Here is a 26,094-nt window from a genome sequence, read left to right as displayed (position 1 = left end):
TTATTATGATAATGTTATTGTTATAATATTTTGACCATTTCATAGAGAATATTTGACAAGTTGGTTATATCAATTAACTGTTCTAATTAAATATGTCTCAATAATAATATATTTTGTTCAATGTTTAAAATTTAAATACAATTACTTTCTAAAAACTTATTAAATCATTGTATTAAAAAATAATCCCACAGTCTCGTGAGAATGAAAATCTTATAAGTGAATCAAAGTGAAACATACAGTAACAGTAAAGGGAAAGGAGTATGAGTTTCCATCAATCATTTAATACATATTCTGCATGCATAAATGAAGTGTCCTAGTTACTTGGAACATATGTGATAGAATGTGCTGTTCCACTATACATGCAATAGTAGGAAATACATTAAGTTCTATTCTGAAGTCAACTGTTTCATTTTAGTGTTGACTTTTTTTTATGTTCAATGAAAACGTATTCATTGAAACAAATGCAGTAACCAACATTATTTATCTTACTGTAGTGGTTAGGTACATTTTTAATTTTTTTTCTCAAAACCTTGTTTTTCCCAGAGACATGGAACTGAAGAAAATAATTATCATTTTTTATTTTGATGGATAAATTTTGCAGAATTTTTTTTGGAAGATATCAGGACTAATATGTGTATACATAACATGTCCTTACAAAATAAAGCCTACTTACTGAGTAATGTGCAAAGATGCTTATTGTATTTTTCAGAGGACTAGGAAAAACTTCATCTGGATAACTTCATCTGCCATTCCTTTACTTCCCAGACAAGACCTTGCTCAATCTTGGAAGCATCTTCTGATGATCTTTTGCAATAGTGACATCAAAGAGTTCTGTCTTCATAGGACACTAGCATTACATACCAGTAAGAGATTTTGTTTTCCAAGTTAAAGTTGTTATAACCCCAAAGCTCACCACAGAGGTTGAAAAATAAATAAGTTAAAAAGAAAGGCTTGTGATCTCATGTTTTATTACTTCATATTTTCTTTTCAGGCTTGACATGACAACCATTCTTAGTAGCAAAGGGAAAAGCACACCATCTAAATCTAAAAGTGTTGTGTGTTTCCACTTCATCAGCATGTGATTTCTTTGTGATTCTTTGTATCTTGTATGATATTGGTAAATTTTCAGTATATGATAGTGTTAATTGCTTATTTGGCTTATCTACCTATAGGAAAATGATTGTGAAAAAATTTGGGGTTCAGGACAGAGAAATACAGTTGAAAGATACCACATCAACGGTTAACTTATCTGAGAGAGTGCAGATGAGATTACTTTGGGAGCAAGCAAACAAAGAAGAGGTTTATAGATGTTTCTTGGCATTTAAAAAATGTATTTACCTCATAATTCCCATTTTCTGTCAAGAAAAGTTGTCTCAAAATTCTTATTTGGTTTGGTATGTAAAAAACATTTGAAAAAGCAAGCGAAATGTACTTTCTTTCAAACTCCAGAATTTTAAATAGTGGGCCTCAACGGTGCATGTAAATTAGAATTATTCAAGGTCTATTAAAATGCCAGGACTATTCTTTCAAGACCACTGAAACACATTTGAAATTCTGTTCTGCTCAATGGCACCTTATTCAAATTCTCCTGGTAATTACGGTGCACAGGCTTCAAAGCCAATAGCATCATCATGCTCCTGTATTGCTTTCATTTGGCATTAATATACAACAATTACTGAACTCAAGTTCGATCCATGGTATGACACAAAAATTCACAGAGTAATTAAAATGTTGTTTGCTAATGGGTGAATATTGAATGTGATGTCTTTTATGGTCCTAATTAACTATGGGAATACATGTATTAAAATGATATGTTTTTAACTGTGATATTTGATTTTTTTTCCATACAAAGCTTCTTCGGTAACAGTGAATAAATTCAAATTGAAATTATTTTACCAGGATCGATTTTGGTAGCATGGATAAAAAGTAAGTCCTTAAACCACGTATTTAAGGAAACCCAACATATGCATTTATTCTTCCATAGACAATTTATGTAAGCAGAGCACATGATCTACTTAGCAATATCTCCACCCTAACTGAAATTCTGATATAATGTTGTACACTGTTCTGTTACAATATTTCATAAAAAACAAAAATACAAAAAACAAAACAAAAACCAAAAACTCCTTCTAAGGAATTTCTGTCATGTTTCCTAAAAGTGCCCTCCCTCTTAAATGTATCAATTTTATATTGACTTGGAATTCTTATGAGGTTATGAAGAGAGATGGCCTGAGGGGGACATGTTACCCTAAACCATCCTACTTTAATCCCCATAGATGATATTTTTCTTGTGAACTTATATCTGATTTTAAATACTATTGATTTTTTTCCAACCTTTCTTTCTGGGGATAAAGACAATTTATTTTTGTAGTTGTGTATATCTGATTTAACCCTTTTCTGGTATAGAGGACAACACACTGACAGAAGAATTAGTTCTCAATGCAAAGTTCTCAACATGTACAAAGTTATTCTCTAACTGATTTAGTGATGTGGCATTTGAAATATCCCTTCAGTAGTTACTTGCTTTATGCCATATCTTAATACTGACTTTATTTCTGAGGGATGAATTAGGAAATCATGACATTGATTCAAACCTTGGACAAAATCATGAACTGGTTATCAAATGATTCAATATTTCTCTGACAAAGACATTTTCAAGCTATATTTTCTATCCTTGGGAGTACATGAAAAGAGTTATTAAAATGTAACTATATTAAAAATGAGAACTCATGAGCAAGAAGGCATGGAAAAGGGCTTACATATTTTATGCTTAATATTTAAGTACCACACAATTTGAGATCATTCTCTGTTCTTGGTTTGTCCTTCAGTGCATAGGAGCTTCTAAATCCATTGAGTTCCTTTGTGATGCTTTATATCAATAAACTAGATTATGTGATACATAAATAATTTAATTGTGTGTTACTCAAATACTTGTTTGAAAATGGCAAATGAATCTCAAACAATTGTAGGACAAAAAAATGTCAAAGACAGTAAAGTAACAGAATGATCCATATTTTGCTTTGAGATAATAAAAATCAAATATCGGAATTCTGGGGTGTTTGTTTAAGATAGGATGGGGTTGGAAGTATGAGTGTTTTTAAAATGTTTGGAAAAGTTATGTGGAATCATATTGCTTTGTAACCTAAATTTAAAATGTGAGATTTGTTTGATCTTAGGCATTCTGATTCATAATATCCAGAAGCTGGAAACTACCCAGATGCATCTCAACGGAGGAATGGATACAGGAATTGTGGTACATTTACAAAATGGAAATTATGAAATTTGCAGGTAAATGGGGTAACTAGAAAAGATCCTCTTGAGTGATGTAACCCAGAAACAGAAATACACACATGGCAGATACTCACTCATAAGTGGATATTGGCCATAAAATATAGTATAAATATACTAAAATCTATACTCTTAAAGAAGGTAAAAAATAGGAAGACCCTAGTGAAAATTCTCAGTCCTCATTCAGAAGGACAAGTGCAATAGACTTTGGAAGCAGGAGAAAATAGGGAACCGTACAGGAGCCTACCACAGACAGCCTCTGAAAAGCTCTACTGATCAAAGTATTGAAATAGAAACTGAGACACATAGCCAAACTTTGGCAGAGGGTATAGAATTTTATGAAATAAGTGGAGATAGAAAGACCTGGAGGGGACAGGAGCTCCAAAAGAATACCAACAGAGCCAAAAAAAAAAAAAAAAAAATCTGAATCCTGATATCCCAACCAAGGACAATCCATGGAAAACAACTAAAACCCAGCTCAGATGTAGCCCATAGACACAGTCTCCAAGTGGGGTCCCTAGTAAGAGCAGCATTGCTTTCTCTGACAGGAACTCAGTGGCAGACATTCTGATCACCTCCCCCTGGGGGTACAGCCTTCACAGGCCACAGAGGAAGACAATGCAGCCAGCCTGATGAGACCTGATTGGAGGGTCAAATAGTAGGGGAGGAGGACCTTCCATATCAGTGGACTAGGGGAGGGACATAGTGAGGAAAGAGGAAGGGAGGGTGGGGTTGGGAGGAGACGAGCGAGGGGGCCACAGCCGGCCTACGAAGTGAATAAATTGTAATTAAAAATGTATAAATAAAAATAAATTAAAAAAATAAAGTAAAAAATCAGTGTTCAACATTGGCTATTCCTATGGCGTTGTCTGTAGACATCTCAGAGGCTTCCAAAACAATATAGGCTTGTTCATGTCTTCCTGTAAATCCAACAGAACTGGTTCATACGACCCTGTTGCTTGGCACAGAACACACCTTGAATGTCAGACAAAAGCTACAGCTGAAACTGAGTTGAAAACTGTGTGCTTGCTATTTGGGTTTTATTGTGTCAGAAGGTCAACACTGGCTGCTGAGGGAGAAGGCTTCATAGCTTCAGCACTCTCAGTATCATGTGAACGGCAATGCCATCCTCCCCGTCATAATGAGCCCACTGGTGGAATACTTATCCTTTAGAGAAGAAGTTTTTGAGTTGTTAATTGAACAATTTTAGATTCATTCATAGGTCTGTCTTCATGTTTTAAAATATCTTCCTTCAGAAGTTTTTTTTTTTTTTTATTCTGGTTCTCTTTTGTGAATGATGTGTTCCATCAGGTAACTGAACCCTAAAAATCCCACTGTACTCTCTATATGTGTAAAGTTATTATTTTTCAATTCAAAACAAAATTATTTTTGAAAAACCAAACACAAGGAAGCAGCTGATTCTTATTAGGATGTTAGGAGCAATTTGAGAGCACCTGTTTTTGATCTTCTTGCTTCTGTTATGCTATGTTTTGCTGGCTTTATTGTCACATTACTGCTTTGTGTTTTTTCTCCTTTATCCATGTACAAGAACTAAATTGGTTTCATTTTACATCTTCCTGAAAGAACCTGGTGAGAGATTGTCTTAATCTGCTTGAACCTGAAACCTGCAGGACTTTGAAAACCTTCACATTTATAGTGATTCATGCATTTAGTTGGCCAAGGATATTTTATGACAATGCATATTCCATGATGTGATCATTACAATAATCCATTTCTATCTTAAAAATGTGTATTTTGAACAATAAATCTTATGGTTAACCAATGAATAGTGTAAATTTTAGAAAACAATAGAAAGAAAAGAAGAGAGGAAGGAAGGAAGGAAGGAAGGAAGGAAGGAAGGAAGGAAGGAAGGAAGGAAGGAAGGAAGGAAAAATAAAGAATATGTACTGGCCTGATGACTTGAAGAATTCAAACAGGAATGACATACCAGAAAATTTCTACACACCTATAATAACTGATGTTTTTGAATATTCGTATTGACTTTTCTCAACTAATTAAAATGATTAACCTATGTTTTTAGTTGTTGATCTCTTAATAAAAACCTTTTACACTAGACCTTACCTTGGAGGTCACAGAGTGCTCACTGAGTACTTTAATAATCCAGTGACAGGAGTCCGGGAGATTCTAATTTGATTAATGAGAAATACCATATTAATATGTATTTTATTTTTCTGAGGTCATTGTCATTCATTAAGATTAGTACAGGAAATGATCTTACCCAACTTAGAATTGAGGCAGCTTATTAAATCAAGGAATAATAAAAAGCAAGTAAAATGTTGAAAGATTTTATTAATGGGAATGTAGAATGAGAAAACCAGACTTTAATAGGAAGTAGAAATTTAAACTATAACAGTGAGGTACTTACTCGCTTTAGGTGATTTGACAGGAATGCTGCTGGAATTCTTTATTATGTAGCTAAAAATCACTCATACTAATTTAATTTTCAGTCGTAATTACCATTCTTTCTCCAGCAAGAAACACAGTGTTTACATCTCTACGTGCCTATGAATGGTGCCAGTGTGCAGCCATGCCAAGAAGAGCTGCCTACAGGATCAGTAGCTAAAGCTTTCTTTAACAATCCTGATGTCTGAATGTGAAGGAACAGGAGTAAAACAGAGAATATATTGAAGACAGGTCCTGTTTCTTGAGGGAATTAGCTACACTAAACTGCTGAAAGCAGTGGTGAAAGTGTCTAAAGGGCACTGGAAAACTAGGAGTAATTATAGAATAAAATTGCTTATATCATACAAGTGTAATGAATATGCCAATAGGCAGAATATATAAAGAGAAAAATGACTGCCAAGATGAAATAATTGGTTTTATCCAAAGTTACCACTCCTTGAAGAAATTTCTGGAAGAATATAAAAGTAATTTTTAAGTTCACAGACTTAAGCTCTGTGCTAACGGTTCTATGGTTGTGGTAGAAACCGTGTAGACAAGTGAGAAAACAGTGAAACGATCAAGAATGACTAGTTTCAGTGTTTTCTTTAAAATTAGACAGTTATGGTCTTACATAGAAGTGTGCTGGGGAAATCGGCGCTATGTAGAAGCACATCATCTCTGGGCTATCTAATCTCAGGTTCATGGTAACTCACACAATGTCAAATATGGGTTCCATAGTGTGGAGTGGTCCTTAAAACAAAGCAGGTATTGCCTTATTGCTCCTGCAAGCTTTGTGCCAGCATTGTGTGAGCATAACTTGCAGGCAGGACAGCATGGTAGATCCAAGGTTTGTCTCCAGGATGGTGTTTACTTTTCTACAGAGTACCTCCCTGTTCCAAAGACCTGAAAACAAAGAGTTGAAGGTTCTTCGCTATCTCCAGGCCAAGTTCTCCAGGTCAAATTTTCACTGAGATGTGTAACTGTCCCTTAGGAATGGTGTTTTTCTGTCAGTTTGTGGAGAGCTGTCAGAGCAAAAGCCTGAGTTGTTTGAGAATGTCCATGAGACCTCTTTGGCCAACAGGTCAATTAGTTGTTACCGAATTTCAGCACTGAAAGCTTCATTTGATGACAAGTATTGTCCAATTGGGACTCTGTGTTCTGAATTATTTGATAATTTCATTTACATCTCCTTGATATATGTATGTATTTTAGAGAGCTACTACTATATTAGGTTTCCATACTGCCCCTCAAATTACCCTTAATTTTAGCTGTATCTTTATGTATTCCTTCCTCTCTCTTGCTGTTCTCTAATCTTGTCCTAGGCTTTTTTTCATTGGGAGATTTTTAATTACTGCTTCTATTTCACTAGGGGTTATAGGTCAGATAAATTACTTAGGTGATCTTTATTTTAAGCATGATGGGTTACATGTATCAAGAAATTATCCATTTCTTTTGATTTTTCAAATTTGGCACAGTGCAGGTTTTTAAAATGAATCCTTATGATTCATTGAATTTCCCCACTGTCCTTTATTTTGTCCTCAATTTCATTTTTAAAATTTTGTTAATATGGGTATTCTCTCTCTGCTTTTTAGTTAATTTAGATATGAAGTTTTCGATCTTACTGATTTTCACAAAGATTAGCTCTTTTGTTTCTTAGATCTTTGGTCTTGGTTTGGGATATTTGTTTCTACTTTATCGGTTTATATTTGAGTTCGAATATTTCCCAGTGTCTGCTCCTCTGGGTGTGATTCCTTCCTTTAGATTTTAAACTTTCAGATCTGTTTAAAATCTTTCAGATCTCTTTAATTTTTTTCTGTATATATTTAGTGCTATGAACTTCCTTCTTAGATCTGCCTTCATTCCATCCCATATATTTGAGTTATTTTATGTATCCATTTTCATTCAATACTAGTTGTGGGTTATTAATACTCATTATTGATTGATCTTTTAGTTAAACAGTGGTTATTCCTAAACCAGCTGTATACCTAAATCACCACACAGAGACTAGGATTTATTTAATTTACCTAGAGCACAATGCTGGGCAATAGTTACTCCATCCTAAACTTCCAAGCTTGCATAATTTCCTACAATTCAGATTTCACCCATTATACTTGCTTTTAGTCATATCTTAGGTCCTGTTCATGTCTCCTCATGGTTCCAAATCCTTTCTTAATCATCCTCCCACTTGTTTCTTTCTCCCCTCCAGAAGAGGATGTCCCATCCTCTTCTGTCCATTGCTCTGCATTGGTTGATTGTTTTACTGAAATTACAGAGAACAAATGGTGGCATGTTTACACAAACATGAGACAGGTGATGCTTAGAATAAACATCACAGTGCAATGTCTGGGTTGAAACCAGATAGTGGGGTAGAGAAATCAGCATTTGAATGATCAAGTGTAAATTGTATAAATTCCACAAGAACGTTATACCAACAAATACTATAACGTTTTTAATGTCTTCCATAATTTCTGTTCTAACCTATTTTTTTAAATTCAGTATTCAAATTCTCTTGAATTTGTAAGCTTTCCGTTGTTTCTGGTTCTTTGTTTGTTTGTTTTCTTGTTGTTTTGCTATTTATCTTTACCTGTTGTCAGATCTGATGCAGGGTGTTATTTAAATTTTCTTGTATCAGTTGAAACTTGCTTTGGGTAATTTGTTCTGTAAATATATTAGATATATTTTGGTTTACAACATTAGTTAGCTCTAGCATTTCTCTGTTTATTTTTGGCTAGATGACCTATCTATTGTTGAGAGTGGGGTATCAAAGTCTCCCACTATCAGTGTGTGAGGGTCAATATCTGATTTAAGCTGTGGTAGTTTTTCTTTTATTAATTTGTATGCCTTATATTTGTACATACCTATCAATAATGGAAATGTCCTCTTGGTGGATTTTTTTTTCTTTGATGAGAATTTAGTGTCTTTCCCTATCTCTTCTAACTAGTTTTGTTTTAAACTCTATTTTTTCAGGTGTCAAAATGCCTACAACAGCTTGCATTTAAACCTATTTGCTTGGAACATCTTTTCACACTCTTTTGCCCTGGCGTAATGCCTGTCTTTAGTGTTAAGGTGTGTTTCTTGTGTGCAGCAGATGATGGATCTTGTTTGTCATACATTCTGTTAGTGTGTCCCTCTTCTTTAGGTAACCAAAACAGGTGATATTGAGAGATATCAATGAAAAATTATTGCTGATTTCTGGCTTTGGGTTGTTATGTGGTATGGGTTTGTTTGTTTGCTTGTTGTTGTTGTGTGTGTGTGTGTGTGTGTGTGTGTGCTTATTTGCATGTCTCTTCTCATTTTTCTTCTTTTATTGTAGTTATCTTCTTTATGTTGGAGCTTTCTTTCTAGACTTTCTGTAAGGCTGAATTCGTAGATTGATTTTTGCTTAAATTTGGTTTATCATGGAACACTTTTTTTTTTTTTCATGTATCGCAGTTGAAGGTTTGGTTGTATAAAGTAGCCTGTGATGGCATCTGTCATTTCTTATAGTCTGTAGAATACCTATCCAGCATGTTCTGGCTTTTATATTCTCTATTGTGAAATTAGGTGCAATTTTCGTAGGTATAATTTTGTTATTTTGTCTTTTCTCCTCTCAGCTTTTATTATTCTATTTGGTCTGTATGTTCAATGTTTTAAATATTATTTGCTGAAAGGACTTTACTCTTTTGTCCATTTGGTTTTCTGTATCCTTCTTGTATCTTGATCAGCATCTTTTTCTTTAGGTTGCTGAAATTTTCTTCTATGATTTTTTTGAGAATATTATCTCTGCCTTTCATCTGGTTTTCCTCTTCTTCCTCTATTCCTGTTATTTTTATATTTTGTTTTTTCATAGTGTTTTTTCATCCACATTTTGTGGATGCCTTGTTCTATAATATAGATAGATAGATACATAGATACATATAGATATAGATTACTTTTAATAATATAGCCATTTCTTCTATTAAGTGTTCAATGTCTGAGATTCTTCCATCTCTTATATTCTGCTTATTATCATTAATAATTACAATTCATTTACTTGTACTCTGCTGTAGCTCCCTCCCTCATGTCTTCTCTCCCTCTTTCTCCCAGACTCTGTCCTAATCCATTGATAAGGGAGGTCCTCTTCCTCTACTATCTGACCCTACTCCATCAGGTCTCAAGAGAACTGTCTAGATCCTGTTCTCTTTGGCCTAGTAAGGCCACCTTGCCAGGGGTAGGTGATCAAAGAGCAGGCAACACAGTTTATGCCAGTGACTGCACCTGCTCTCCTTGCTAAGGAACCCATATGGAGACTGAGCTGCCCATGGCTACATTGAGCAGGGGGTATAGGTCTTTTCCATCCATGAGACTGATGGTTGACTCATCAGTCTCTGCAGGACCCCTAGGCCCAGATATTTTGGCTCTTTTGGTCTCCTTATAAATCACCTATCCCCTCCAGGTCTTTCTGTGTCTGTCGCCTTCCATAGGATTCCATGCACTCTGTCGAAAGTTTGACTCTGAGTCTCAGCATCTGCTTCAATACCTCATCAGTAGAGTCTTCCAGAGGTCCTCCCTGGTAGCCTCCTGTCTTGTTCCCTGTCTTCTCCCACTTCCGTTGTCTATTTCTTTGACCTTCTGAATGAGGATTAACGTTTTCCCTGGGGTCCTTTTTGTTGTTTAGCTTCTTTAGGACTACTGATTTTAGTATGTTTATCCTATATTACATGGCTAATATCCACCTATAATTGAGTATTTACCATGTTTGTCTTTCTGCTTCTCAGTTACCTCACTCAGCATGACCTTTTCTAGTTCCATCCATTTGCCCGCAAATTTCATGATGTCCTTGTTATTAATAGTTGAGTAGTATTCCATTGTGCATATGTACCACAATTTCTGTATCCATTCCTCATCTGAGAGACATCTAAGTTATTTCCAGATTCTGACTATTATGAATAAAGCTTCAATAAACATAGCTGAGCAAATTTCCTTGTTGTATGATAGAACAGCTTTCAGAGATATGCCCAGAAATGGTACAGCTACATCTTGAGGTAGCACTATTCCTAATTTTCAAGAAAGTGCCATATCATGTATTCTATTAGCTAAGTATGCCTCTGAGTTTCCCTATTCAATTCTTTTTTTGTCATTTTAACATCTTTTTTTAAATTCTTTATTAATTACACTTTATTCATTTTGTATCCCCCCTTTGGTTCCCTCCCTCCTCCTGTCCCAATCCCTCTATTCAATTCTTAAGGTTTTACATTTCAAGATTTACTTTATTTTGGGTTTTATTTGTTGATTTTATTTCTGCTTTTAGCTTTTAAACTTTTATTCATTTTCTCTTAACATTTGTTTGTATTTTTACATATTTCTTTAAGATATTTATTCACTTTCCTTTTTTAAACTTCTATCATACTTATAAAGGCTACTTTGAGTTCTTTCTTGTGCTTCAAGTATTTTTGAATTCAGGGCCTGCTATGGTAGAATTGCTAGATTCTAGTGGAGACATATTATCCTTGTCATATTGATTGTGTTTTGTATAGTCATATTTAGGTATATAGGTTTTAGAAAATTGCAATTTTAGGTACTGATATCTGAACTTATGTTTGGGTGCATATTTTGTTCTTTGGTTTCTGTTGCCAACTCTCATTCTTAGGAGTGTCTATGGTGGCTTTGCATTGCTGTGTAGGAGATTATCCTGTGATTCTGATATGTATCCACTGAGTGATCCAGGTAAAACATGTTTCTGTCATTTGGGCAAAACTAACCTTTAAGTAGCATATGTTATGTCTTATAATTTTGCTATGGTTTTTTAATCACTTTCTTAATTGAATGTAATTGTATATTTAATTATATAAATGAAAGGCTTCTCTTAATACATACAAAGATGTAGTAATCTAGTCAAGCACTTTTAGTTTTTTTATTACACGTGCCTTTGCTATGGACATCTTCAATCAAATGTATGAATGACACCAGATGTTTTTTTATCAAACATTTTACAGAAAGATTGGTTTTTGTCTGTTAATGTTCCAATGAAAGTATTAAATAAAATATTATTTTCAAAGTAGTGTTTAACTTTAAAATATGCATTCACTGTATCATTAAGTCATGTACTAGATTATAGTGATATGTTTAAAGTTATATTAGGCTTGAAGATTTAAAATTCACTAATGGTTTTGCTATACTATGATGTAACTATTAATATAACATAAAATTCTCGCTCAAATTATGATTTTCTACAGAGTATGACAAAATAGGAATGTAACTCCATAGGAATATAACAACTTTGTACACACGAACACTCAATGGTAAAATGATTGGCCGATAACAGAAAATTTTATTTTACAGTGACAGATATTTTTACAGTGTGGCGATTGATGAATGACACTGCTTTAACCGGATGTGGTGAAAAGCATCAACTACTTGATTCAATAAGATTCATAATACTAAAATAACTCTAGAAATAATATGAATGGCCATATTGTATGAACAGAGCAAGAAACATTCACTCACCTGACATTGGTGGTTTGAGAATATTATTCATATTTGGACACTGATAGGTACTTATTTTTATAGTCAGTGAAATGTCCATAATCTCTGTGATTCTAATAAGGGACACTAAATTGACAAATCTATTTGTCCTTAGGAATATGGATAAGCACATGTATATATGTATGTTTTTATGTGCGCATATGGACAAAAAAAAGGAAAACAGAGTTAATTTACACCTTCTAAACTTGGCTATTTTACCTTTCCCTTGAGTAGAGAATAAATGCAATCACTCTGTTTCTGAACTTTTTTTAGTAATATGTACTGAGTCAGAAAAAGCTATTTGCTATTGATGAGATATGAGTCAGTTTCTACATCCCACTCTGAGCAGCATCTGCTTTAAGTTGCCTTATCCCATAAATTATTTTAATAAACTATAATCACTCTGATATTCAATATTTTCTTGCTTGTAACAGAATTTTAGATCTCTTCCAAGGGAACCTCAAAAGTGGAAGGCAACCTCTCTAAGTCAGAAGATCTAGTGTGTAGGGATATTCGCGTTTCTAAATGTTTCTCGGTCAATCCCACAGCATCCTGCAAAGAGGATGGTTTGCCAAGCACAAAGCAAACAAGAACTATCAAAAGTTCTATCATGAATGGCTCCATTAACATTTGCAAACTGATCTATACAGCCAAATAAATCTCCACAGCCCTTAGGAAGCAGGAGTGTTGGAAGCCAAATACAGGCTTCAGAGGGGAGGGAAGTACCTTATGCTTATCCTTCGGTTTCCTATAACAGCTCAATTCACAGGGTGTTTACCAGGATTGTGTATCCAATGCTGCTCGTAGTTGCGTCTCCTGGGAGACATTCTCAGTATAAGGAATGTTAAATTTATCAGGATGGTGCATCTTTCTTCCCCAGAGAAGCAGAAGTAGCAAAGCCAGCCGTCTACTTAAAATGAGAAAGAGTTTTAACAGAAACCTACTGGGAGAGATGACCTTTGGGGGCAAAACAATTTTGTGGTTACAGCTTGATTGTTACCTTTGTTCTATATCAAGAAGCAAGATTCAGAAAGGGCAACAAAAATCTTTAACCAGGCTTCATTTTGTTTCCTTAAGAATTCGAGATATTATTCTTATTTTAATACTTCGAAGAACTGTGTCTTGATGAGTTTTATTTCTGTGCTTGTAAATTTATCCCAATTTTCTTGTATTATTATGCTTAAATTGCAGCACAAAATCGTGACCCATTTTGATGTAAATATGTAAATGTGTAAACGCAAAGATCTCTGCATTATCATACAGGTAGAGAGTTCAGAAAACCCAATATAACATGTGCCATTGTAGGATATTTAGTAAAGCATAACTCAGAAGAGAACAGGTGATTCTCAAGGTGGGAGTTATCAGACAGTCAAGGATTTTGGCTCATAAGTCTTCTCTACATGCATAGTTCCTAAACTTTGTGTCTTCTGCTTGAATGGAATTGAATGATTTGCTTTCTTTGATTATTTATTCTTTATATGAAACTTGAAGAGAAGAATATTATATACCTTAACCATGTTGCCAGAAGTAAAAAAAAAAAAAAAAAAATCCATATCGACACTTAGCTCAGTCTATATAGCATGTAATAATGCCCAATAAAGGCTATTTTTTTTTTTTTAGTCTTAGCAAAAAAGTGAATGAATAAGACACATCAACTCAGACCATAGTAGGTAAGGGACCACTATAAACTCTATCAGAATTGTTGGTAACATGATGCAGTATGTTACAAAGGCCTTTTATGAGTTCTGATAAAGTGATGTCATAAACCCCGAGTCCTCATATGGCAATATTTACCCCACAGCAAATCAATTCAAGGAGAGCTATGATTCATCTTTCAAATAGTGAATGGAATATTGAATTGGGTTTAATTCCATTGATGATTTAACAATAGTAATGGTAGGCACAGACTTTATTCATTGCTAGAACATTTGATGAATGACTTTGAGAAATTAGTTTCAGGTCAAAAAGAATGCAATACAAAATAAGGCTTAGTAAATACCATACATTCTAACTACTGACAAGCTTTAACAGTGTTCACCATGATTTTTACTGGTGACAAAGTCACAGATGACACTATTTCCACACTCAGTTGCCTGAACTTATCTTTGAAGAAAACACTCTTTATTTTAGTTAGATAATATTCAAAATTTAAAAAAGAAATGTATGTAAGTTAATTTACTCACTGAGTAATCTTAACAGATTTTTTTCATGAAATTGATAAAAGCCGCCTCAATAGGAGGAAGAGTCCCAAAGCTATTGTGTCATATTTTACCCTGTTTGGTTGTCTTGGAGGCCTGCTCTTTTCTGAAGCAGAAACAGGAGGGGGATTGAATCGGGGGAAGAGGAGAATCTGTGGTGACAGGAATAGACTGAGGAGAAACTGTGGTTCGGATGTATTATATGAAAGAAGACTCTATTTTTTTTTTTTCAATAAGATAAGATAAAAAAATAAAGAAAGAAGCTATCTCATTTAGCAGCATGGAGCAAAGAACCTTTAAACATACCTAAGCCTTTATTATTTTCTTTAATTTTTTTTATTTTAAGTAATAGAATTCTTTATCATAAGCCATTGTTAGAATTACCTAAGAAATTTATATGTACCTGATTTATTTTTTTTACTTTAGTGCTTACTCTCTCACACAGTAGATGTGACTAATAGTAGCAGGGATTGAATGCTTGGGTGCTTTAAAAATAATAGGAAATAGCTTTATAACACAAAAATAAGTGGACAGAAACAACAGGAGGAGAGGACTTCATATGAAGATGTCATTAAATATAATGCAGTCAAATGAAAAGCAATTGGGAAGGAGACAATAATTAGTATGTATAAATATCACAGGTCTCAGAGAGGAGACACAGTAGTAAATTATGGTTAAGAGAAACACTACTGAGATTCAAATCAAAAGTACCATGTTGGACAATATTAAAGTTTAGTCTGCAACAATTTTAAATAAATAAAATTCACAAGAACTTTGAAAAAATTCTATTGTTTTATATAATAGAGATGTATTCTGCTGCACTGCTGACTTTTCTGTCAGTTTTCTTGCAATAATGTACACAATCATGATGAAAAGATGAAAGAAAGTGTTTAAATATTTCTGAAATGATTGAATGAGAGATGTTAACAGCAGCCATGGTGAGACTGAGGATTATACCTGGAGAGGGAAGGCAAGGCAAAAGTTTTATATACTGACTTAAGGAATTTTCAAAGCAGAGTAGATAAATGTCTGAAAAGAAAAGCTAAGTTCTGGAAATTTGGTTTTCAGTGCTGCTGCAGATCACCACCAGCACATACAACATTTCAACCATTCAAAGTCACAGCATTATTCTTGGTGCAGCTCCGAACCTGCTCCACAGGATGACAGATAAAAATCTGCAGTCACTGTAGCATGGCTCCGGGAACTGTCTCTAGAATGATTTTTCCACGGATGTAAATATTTGTTACCAGCTGATAAAATATTTGTTGACAACATCAATTTTAGAATCTCTACTTTCATGACCAAGTTCTGAAAAAAGTCAGCTTAAAGGAAGAAATATTCACTTGGCCTCCTTGTTTCTAAGGTTGTAATCCATAGTTATTTGACCCCAATTCTTTCATATTTATAACAGAAACATCACAGTGAGAGGACACAGGAAAGATGTGACTGAGGGAAGTTCTTTATATGAGCAGAGAACAAACAGAAAAGAAAATTAAGAAGACAGAGAGAAAGGGGGAGGTGAAGAGAAATAAGAGACACAAGAGGGGAAGAAGGGAGATGGTAAAAAAAAGACAGGGAGTAAAAGACAAATATACACACATTTCTATCAGTCATAAGGAGATATGATTTATGACAAATATATGAAGTTTCTTACTTTAGTTTTAGGAAAGGAGGGGTAATATAATCATTGTATATTATACAAATGTATTTTTTGTGGAAACTTGTCGTTTTAGTTCTTTCTATCTGATTAATTAGCCAGATTGAATTTCATTTCATTTTACATGGTCTCAGACTCTTACTCTGAGTATTAGTTCCTCTGGGAGCCATGCCCACATTTCTGAAAGCCTTTATACACGCAATGTATTCATCTCAGCATTTTGATGTGTAAATAACGATTAAGTGCTTCCCTATAGCTGAATAAGAGCAGATTCATGTGATGAATAAATACAACAAAAACAGATGGAGTGCCACATGCATAACATCCTAATTCATCTCTTCTCACACGAGCCAATTACATAGCAGGTATACTATGTTTAACTGATTTTCTTAGGCTTTGCCTTCCCCAAGGGAGAACCAAAATAGCTACCTTGATACTAGATACAATTTGTTGTTCTTAGAGTACAATATCCTCAAAAAATAAACACCCAGACACTTTGCATATACGTAATTTGTGGAAGGCAGGGTACTCCCCCGTTTTCTAGCAATAAATGAGAATGTTTATTAAAGTAAGTTTCATGGAAAATTATTTGTCAGTAAAAAAAATAAATAGATATCTTACCTCTGAAAAGAACATATGTGAAAAATCTCTTCTTTCCTATTACCATTTTGCATGATTTTTAGATGAAAAATATGAATCTATTTTAAGATGCTGTTTTTATATCTTTTTGTCACAGGAGTATGTTTTTCACATTCGAAGAACAAATTTAGATGGATGATAAATTTCACTTTGAATGTGAAGTAAAGGAAAATTTAAATCTTTTGAAAAAATACAGATATATAAACGATTTCAGATAATTAAAAATGTGAAGGGACCTCAGGCCAAATTATTATGACAGATCAAATCAAATGAATATCATCTTAACTTCCTTTTGGATTTGTGCTATGTGATTATAGACTTTGCCAATATTCCTGAGAAATCTGGAATATTTTGACCACCAAGTCCTCTTCTTTTTCCTAAATTCATGTCAGTAGCTTCAACTCACTTATTTGTTGTGAAATGCAAGTTTCTAGACTGGGCTCAGTGCCTCATGTCTGTAAGCCCAACACTTGGAAACAGGAAGTAGGAACACTACAAACATGAGGACTGCCTGGGACATAGTTACAAGCCAGAAGGGAAACCTTAACCCCACAGCCTCTAAAAATTTAAATGAATACATTATTATGTAATTTCTAGCAATATAGTAACATTTTTCTGTATAACAACTTATTTGCAGCCTTATTCTTATTTTTTGACATTTTGTTAAGTTTATTGTTATATTGTTACCTAAGCTCCATTTCTCCCAAATTGTCACAAATTATAACTATAGCTAACAAGTATGCTTCTCCACCACTCTGTCTAGTCACATGTTCAGTGATCTCATGATTCAAAAGTGTCCATGGAAAAGAATGGATACATAAAGCATTTTGTTGTTATTCTACACATCTTTTTCTATAACTATCAATAACATTTAATAAATACTCCTCATGGAACAAGATAAATACATGTACACAGACATAGAATATAAATAGACAAATATTTAAAATACTCATCTGAACAAAATACTTGCTATAATTCATTTTTTAAAAAAACATGACAGATTTGGTTTTTAGACTATATATTATTTACATATATAATGCGTTATTTATTTATTTAGAATATATATGAGACGGAGGAGATAGCTCAGTGTATAAGTATGTTCATTCCTCTTGCAGAAGACCGTAGATACATTCTTTTTTTTTCCTGAGCTGTTGCTGGGCAAAGCCTCTCAGAGAACAATGCAAAGCTCCCATCCACAAACATAGTAGAGCTTCATAAATAGTGGCCAGGGGTTGCTCTCTCCCATGGAGTGGGCCACAGGTTGGGCCAGGCATCAGTTCCACATTTCCTTGATCTCTGCCTTATCCTAATCCCTTCATATCCAGAAGGCAGGGTTAATTCTGGATGGAAGTTCTTGTAGGTGGGCTGGGTGTTCTCCTTGCTTCACCAGAAATCTTGTCTGATTAGAGGGCAGCCTCTCCAGTCTCCATGAGCCCTGCAGCTAGGGTTTTCAGCTAGAGTCACCCATACATCTTCCCATGGGCCCACCTTTTTGACGGCCTCTGGTTTGTTTAAGTGGTGCCCTGAGGATGGCTGCCCTTCTCTCGGTAAGTAAGCCCTCTGTCTTCTTGCCCCTGCTCACTCTATTTCTGATCTACCCCCTCTAGGTACCCTCTCCTATCCTATTCCCTCTTTTCTACAACTTCTGCTGACTATTCTATTTCCCCTTCTGAGTGAGATTGGACGATCTTCCCTTGAGTCCTCCTTGTTTCTTGACCTCTTTGCATCTGAGAATTGCAGTATGGTTATCCTCTATTATATAGTTAATATCTGCTAATAAGTGAGTACATGCCATATGTGTCTTTCTGGGCCTCAGTTACCTCATTCAACAGATTCTTAACACTTAGGTCTCGGGCTCACAACTGCCTCCACTTCTAGGGAATTAAATACCTTTTTCTTGACTCCATAATCCTTCATAGGTACATGAGCACAAATTCTCAGAATAACAGACATGCATATAGACAGACCAATAGACACACACACAAATAAATAGATATTAAATATGTTTTAAATATATAAAGACTAATAAGAGGTATATTACTGACAAGGATGGCCTGGGAATGTTACTGCAGTTGTTATAGAAAGGCCACAAAATAGAAGACAATCGTGTTTTTGTTGTAGTTTTGTTTTATTTTTTAGTAGAGGATAAATTTTGATCATTGCAGTAAATATTTCTTAGAAAGCCGAAAGTAATGACCACCACTGAAGCAAATGGCTGATTAACCAGATTAGAAGCAATTAGAGTAATAATTAAACTGTTTATGATTATTTCTTTCAGTGTGGCCATAGTTGGAAATGCCACTGTGTACAGCAATAACTCTTCTCCTGCAATAGTCCTTGTAATTACTGATTAGGTTTAAAAAATATTTGTACTCAAGTAAGGTCTTCAGTGAGAAAATGATGGTAGATTAGGTTAATATAATTTGTTTAAATATATTGACTATCACCAAGTTGGTATTCACTGAAATATAATTACAAAGCCATTCAGCAAGACATGCTATTTCATGTTGGCATAATACTTTCCAAAATTAAAAATAATGTCTGTAAGAACATAATTAAGACAGCAGAAGCAGATATCTCTCTCTCTCTCTTTATCTGCCTTCTTCATTCTAGCTCTTACATACATACACATTAAGAAACTCAAAGCTATCTGTGGATAATTAAAACTTTCCAATTTAGACACTTGCAAATTATAATTACATCGAAAGGACCATGCTTTATTTAAGATAAAATATTAGATATAGCATATCTCCATATTTTGGCAGAATTCACTATTAAACACCAACAGGTAGTTATTTTTGAGATTTAAAATAATGAATTTGTATAAATTCAATTTTAATCAAGTCACATTTTGCTTTCAGAAATCTAGTTCATGGGATTTTTCTGTGCCTTGATGGATATTATCTAATTATATGGTAGAATTTAGTCATAACTGGGAATTCACATAAGTATAGCAGTGGGAAGGAAAATAATGATATGCATTCACTCATGAAATATTTATTTAGCCCTGTGAGGTACATTGCACTGTGTTTGATGCTGTGCACAACATAGCTGGATTTAGAGTCAATGAAACACTGGCAGAAAAGAGTTCATAGTGGCAGAAGATGGAAGAAAGAGATGATGTGCTTTCAGGGAAAGAGGAGGTCAACATTGCTGAGGCTGGCATTGATGAAGGGAAGTCAGAGGTGAAGAATTCAGTAAAGCTTTTTAGTGCAGGAGTAGGACAGCCTCCTGTTTAAAAGAGCAGTTCCTGCTTTATACATTGGTAGATGAAGGAGAAAGGATCCATACAAAGGAAAATGGAGAATTTGTTTTATGGTATATATTATTAAGGGTTTATTTTAAGTTGTGGACTTATCCAAAATTTAAAATTGTTAGTTAGAATATAAATTATAAATAATAAATGAAACAATAATCTAGTCCTAATATTGAAATACATTCTTTTTTTCTTTTACTGAGAATTGTGCCATTCTTATCATTAAACAGATTTCAGAGGACTTTGTAAGACTCTACTTCATGTAGCAGTAGAATATTTATTCAGAAAGTACCCACATTGCAATGCCAAGCTGTTGTGCTCTACAAATCCATATTGCATTTAAATGAGGTACCCCATTCCTCTACCTTACTCTACTCTCCACACCCCGATAAATAGTTCACAAACTAATATTCTTTGTAGAACATGATCATATCCACTTTGAGGGGGCCCTGAATTGTATTAGAGACCTGGCACAGCCAAATTCTCCTTGATGTGACCCTCCACAGAATGTTTGTCTGACAATGAGAATCATCCACATATAATACACTATATGATTTCATTTCTTGTTCTTAGAACTCAGAAATTTGAAAGCTTTCAGTTTTCCAATGAATGAGATGTTAAACCCTTGGTAGTAGGAGAAGACAGGAAATAGGACAGGAGGCTTCCACAGAGGGCCTCTGAAAGACTCTACAAAGCAGGGTATCAAAGCAGATGTTGACACTCATAGCCGAATTCTGGGCACAGTACAGAGAAACTTATGAAAAAAAGTTGAGATAGAAAGACCTGGAGGGGTCAGGAGCTCTACAAAGAGACCAACAAAGAGAAAAAATCTGGGCCCAGGGGGTCATTTAGAGACTGATGAGTCAACCAAGGACCATGCATAGAGAGGACCTAGACCCCCTGCTCAGATGTAGCCATGGGAAGCTCAGTCTCCATGTAGGTTCCCTAGTAAGGGGAGCAGGGACAGTCACTGGCATGAATTCTGTTGCCTGTTCTTTGATCACCTCCCCTGAGGAAGTAGCCTTTCTAGAACACAGAGAAAGAGGATCCAGAGAGTCTTCACGAGACCTGATAGGCTAGGGTCAGATAGAAAGGGAGGACCTGAGGACAGGCATGGGAGGGTAGGAGAGGGAGGAGATGAGGGAGGGGGCTACAACCAAGATACAAAGTGAATAAATGTAATTAATAATAATAGTAATAATAATTATTATTTTCTTTAAAAAGTGTAAGCCCTGAAGTTAATGCAGTTGTCTTGAGGTCTGAATCAAAATAAAGATATAAAACCATCTGAGATACAAGGTAGGATGCATAGAGAGGATTCCTGAGTCAGTACTTGTACCATTTCCTGAAGTGCCATGTGTTCCTATTATCTCTTAGAATATGCAGCATTGGGAACATGCCCAATTTCTCAGTATTTTAAATATAAATGATGTGTTCCTATTTGAGCTTCAGGTTTATTCACATTTTTAAATCTTTCCTAAAATGGAACAAATCTTTACAAAAATGTATTCAGTAGAAATATGATAAAACAAAAACTGCCTTTTCAACTAAATGTTAAGCAGAATTCTGGGATAAGCACTTGACTTTCAACTTATAATTTAAATTCAATCACTTTACTCTACAGTTAAAAATAAAAAATAAAGTAAAATAAAATAAAACAGATCATCTGGAGGTATCTCCATCCCTGATCTCAAGCTGTACTACAGAGCAACAGTAATAAAAACTGCATGGTATTGGCATAGAAACAGAAAGGAGGATCAATGAAACCGAATAGAAGACCCAGAAATAAACGCACACACCTATGAATACTTGATTTTTGACAAAGAAGCCAAAACCATTTAATGGAAAAAAAGACAGCATCTTCAACAAATGGTGCTGGTCCAACTTGCTGTCTACATGCAGAAAAATGAAAATAGATCTATATTTATAACCCTGCACAAAACTAAAGTCCAAGTGGATCAAAGACCTCAACATAAAACCAGATACTCTAAATTGGTTAGAAAAAAAAGTGGGGGAAAACGTATAACTCTTTGGCACAGGAGACAACTTCCTGAACAGAACACCAACAGCACAGGCTCCAAGATCAACAATCAATAAATGGGACCTCATGAAACTGAAAAGCTTCTGTAAAGCAAAAGAAAATGACAGCCTACAGACTGGAAAAGGATCTGAGAGAGGGTTGATATCTAGAATATATAAAGAACTAAAGAAGTTAAAAAGCAATAAATCAAGTAATCCAATTAAAAAACAGGGTATGGACCTAAACAGAGAATAATCCTCTGTAGAGGAATATAGAATGGTAGAGAAACACTTAAAGAGATGCTCAACATCCTTAGCCATCAGGGAGATGCAAATCAAAATGACCCTGAGATTTCACCTTACACCCATTAAAATGGCTAAAATAAAAAACTCAATTGACAACACATGCTGGAGAGGTTGTGGTGAAAAGGGAACCCTCCTCCATTGATGGTGGGAATGTAAACTGATACAACCACTTTGGAAATCAATCTGGTGCTTTCTCAGGTAATTAGGAGTAGTGCATCCTCAAGACCCAGCTATACCACTGCTAGGTATATACCCAAAAGAGGCGCAAGTACACAGGAAGGACATTTGCTCAAAACCATGTTTGTAGCAGCTTTATTTGTAATAGCCAGAACCTGGAAACAACCCAGACGTCCATCATCGGAGGAATGGATACAGAAATTGTGGTATTTTTACACAATGGAATACTACTCAGCAATCAAAAATGAGGAAATCATGAAATTTGCAGGCAAATGGTGGAATCTAGAAAAGATCATTCTGAGTGAGGTATCCCAGAAGGAGAAAGACACACATGGTATATACTCACTTACATAGACCTATAAGATATGATAAATATACCTAAAGAAGATAAAGAAGAAAGGGAACCTGGGATAAGATGATCAGTCCTCGCTTAGAAAGAGAAATGGGATGTGCATTGGATGTAGGAGAAATCAAGTAACCGGACAGGAGCCTACCACAGAGGGCCTCTGAAAGACTCTACCCAGCAGTTTATCAAAGCAGATTCTAAGACTCATAACCAAACCTTCAGCAGAGTGCAGGAAATCATATGAAAGAAGGGGGAGTTAGTATGACATGGAGAGGATAGGAGCTCCACAATGACAAAATATATCTGGGCACAGGAGACTGAAACTCCACCAATGACCATGTATAGATATAACCTAGAACCTCTGCTCAGATGCAGCCCATGGTAGCTCAGTAACCAATTGGTTCTGACAGGAACTCAATGGCAGGCTCTTTGACCTCCCCACCCCTCAAGGGATGAACATTCCTGCTAGGCCACAGAGGAGGACTTTGCAGCCAGTTCTGAAGATACCTGATAAAACAGGGTCAGATGAAAAGGAAGGTGGTCCTCCCCAATCAGTGGACTTGGAAAGGGCAGGGAGGAGATGAGGGAGAGAGGGAGGGTGGGATTGGGAGGAAATGAGGAAGTGGGATACAGCTGGGATATAGAGTTAATAAAATGTAACCAATAATAAAAATTTTTAAAAAGATTAAAAAAAAATAAAATAAAACAATGGTTGTGGTTGTAAAGGGCTGTGTTTTACCCAGCGTCTCTGACATCTTCTCCCCAATAACTTCAGATGTATATGTCTCTTCTGTCCTAGGACCCAGAAGAGCATGATGACAAAAAGTCCTTTTTAAGAATAACAAACTACATTGTCTTTTACAGAAATTTTTACATCTTCTATTTTTTCTTCATTTAGATAGTATAATATAGTTTAAAGGATGTTTCATCATACCATAAGTATGCTCTATTCCATCACCTGTACCCTTACTGCACCACGTCATTGCTACTTTATTCATAACAGTAAGAAATTGGAAATAATATAGATTCACCTGAATTGAAGATTGGATAAAAAATATATGGTACATTTGTGCCATGGAGTATTACTCATCTGTTAAAAAATATGGCATCATAAAGTTTTCAGGTAAATGAATGGAACTAGAATAAAATCATCCTGAGTGAGGTAACCTATACCCAGAAAGATTAATATGATATATTTTTGCTTATGTGTGAATATTAACTGTTATATAAAGTATAACCAAGCTGCAATCCATAGGCACAGAGATGTTAGGTATAGAGGAAGGGGTTAGGTGGGACACATGGATCTCTCTGAGCAGGATATATAGAACAGATCTTATGAGTGGACCAGAAGAGCAGGAAATGGAGGATCAGTGGCAAAGCCTAGGGAAGACGGGTTAAGGGAGGGAATGTGGAGAGAGACGGCTAGACCTGAGAGGTATTGTAAGGGTGGTATGAAAATCTAGCACAGAGGAAACATCCTAAGATACAAAAAGGTGGTCATAATGATGTGGAAATAATGAGGAAGATGGAGTCCCAACTGGCATCTCTTGTTCCAAATGAAGCTTCAGTACTGGAAATGGGCTACATTAGCTTCAGTTGTTGGCCAAAGGGTTTCTATGAACATCCCCAACAATGCAGGCTGTTGTCAAGAGAAGAGATTGTTGTCTGACAACTGACAGCAAATCCCCATTGTTAAAGACATAACACACACAAATTATTGAACATGAAGAGGTTGAGAATGTGTCTACACAGAACAATTTACCCCTACAATCTCATTGGCATGAAAAAGACTACCAAAAGTGAAACATAACCACCAACCCAGCCACAAAACCTTCGATGTGCAATCTGTCCTCCTTGCAAAGCAAGTTAAGGCAATGATGGTACAGAGCTTGTGGGAGTAACCAACCAATGTCTGATTTGACTTAAGTACATCCATGCCATGAGATGGAATACATACCCAACACTATACCCAAACCTAGAGACTACACAGTCCAGAAGCATAGGGCCAAACCAAATGCTACTGGTCAAAAAATAAATAAATAAATAAATAAAGTAACAATAAAACAACTCTTAATGACTTTATGCTATCGTCAAATATTTATAGTCAAAGATCAATTTCTTGGTAATTCCAAGATGGTGGGGACCAGCACACACCGTATCTGAGGGGCACAGTATCCGAGTGGAGGGGAAGCTGAGGCCAGAACATCCATGTTGATGCTTCTTGGGAGAGTAGGGACAACCCTGGAGCTGGGACAGTTTGGATCCAGGTCACCTATGGACTTGTATGGGGACTGAGAGTGGAGAATATTCAACCCCCTGATCTTCCCCTTTATGCAAGCACAGGTATCCCTGCTTGGAAAGGCAGCCTGCATTGTCCTCTGTCCCAAGCACTGAGAATGCTTGCACTGACTGCCCCAAGCTCAAGCCTCCATGCTCAGTGACTGAAAAGGCCCAGGCTGGCCTCCTGTGGAGCTGCAGCTGTAGCTGGGTAGCAGCTGCTAGTCCAAGCACAAACCTCTGCATGCTCATTGACTGAAACAGCACAGGCTGGCCTCCCAGAGCTGTTGCTGGGGCAGGACAGTGGCTAGTACAAGCAGGAGCCTATATGTTCTGTGATTGAGGCTACAGAGGCATTCCTACCCAGCAGCCAAACTGTGGACACCACTGAGCGGATGGATCTCCTGCACTCTCATTTTCCCCTGCGGGTACAAATCTGAGAGTAGAGAACAGGAGGATCGCCAGCGCTTTCCTATTAGGCCTGTTAGGCAGTGAGTGTGCCTTTAACTGAGGGCTTGTAGAACCCCAGGAACCCTCTACACTAGCAACCAGTCATCTGATCCCTCCCACCCACACTCCCACTGTGGGCAACATAGGGATCCTTGGGACAGCCTTCTCAACATTGAAGCTCCTGCTCAGTGTGTCTCCAAGTGGAGTCCAGGCAAACAATTCCTGGAGCCCAGACAGATTTGAATAGCAGGAGGACAGTACCACAGGCCTGAGGAATTTAGGGGACCAGCACATATGCGTTGTGCCCACAAACAGCATCAGCACCCTTACCTCACCCAAAACCCCACCCCTGAGTCCCCATCCCCTCACACTTAAGCACCACCCTTCAGGCACCTATAAACTCTAGTACCCTCTCCCTCAAGTCACACTGCAACTCACATGCCCTCACTTGCATATATGTGTTTGCAAATTTCTTCCCTTAGCTAAAACTGAAACACCAACATCTACTCTCTCATCTTCCTAGAGAATACTCCAGAGACCAGAGACAGACAGATCCGGTCTGAAATACACACTCCTGGAACAAACTGCAAAGGTT

The sequence above is a fragment of the Meriones unguiculatus genome, chromosome 9, assembly GCF_030254825.1.
Source record: "Meriones unguiculatus strain TT.TT164.6M chromosome 9, Bangor_MerUng_6.1, whole genome shotgun sequence".
In the NCBI taxonomy this organism is placed as follows: domain Eukaryota; kingdom Metazoa; phylum Chordata; class Mammalia; order Rodentia; family Muridae; genus Meriones; species Meriones unguiculatus.
This window is presented reverse-complemented; position numbering follows the sequence as displayed.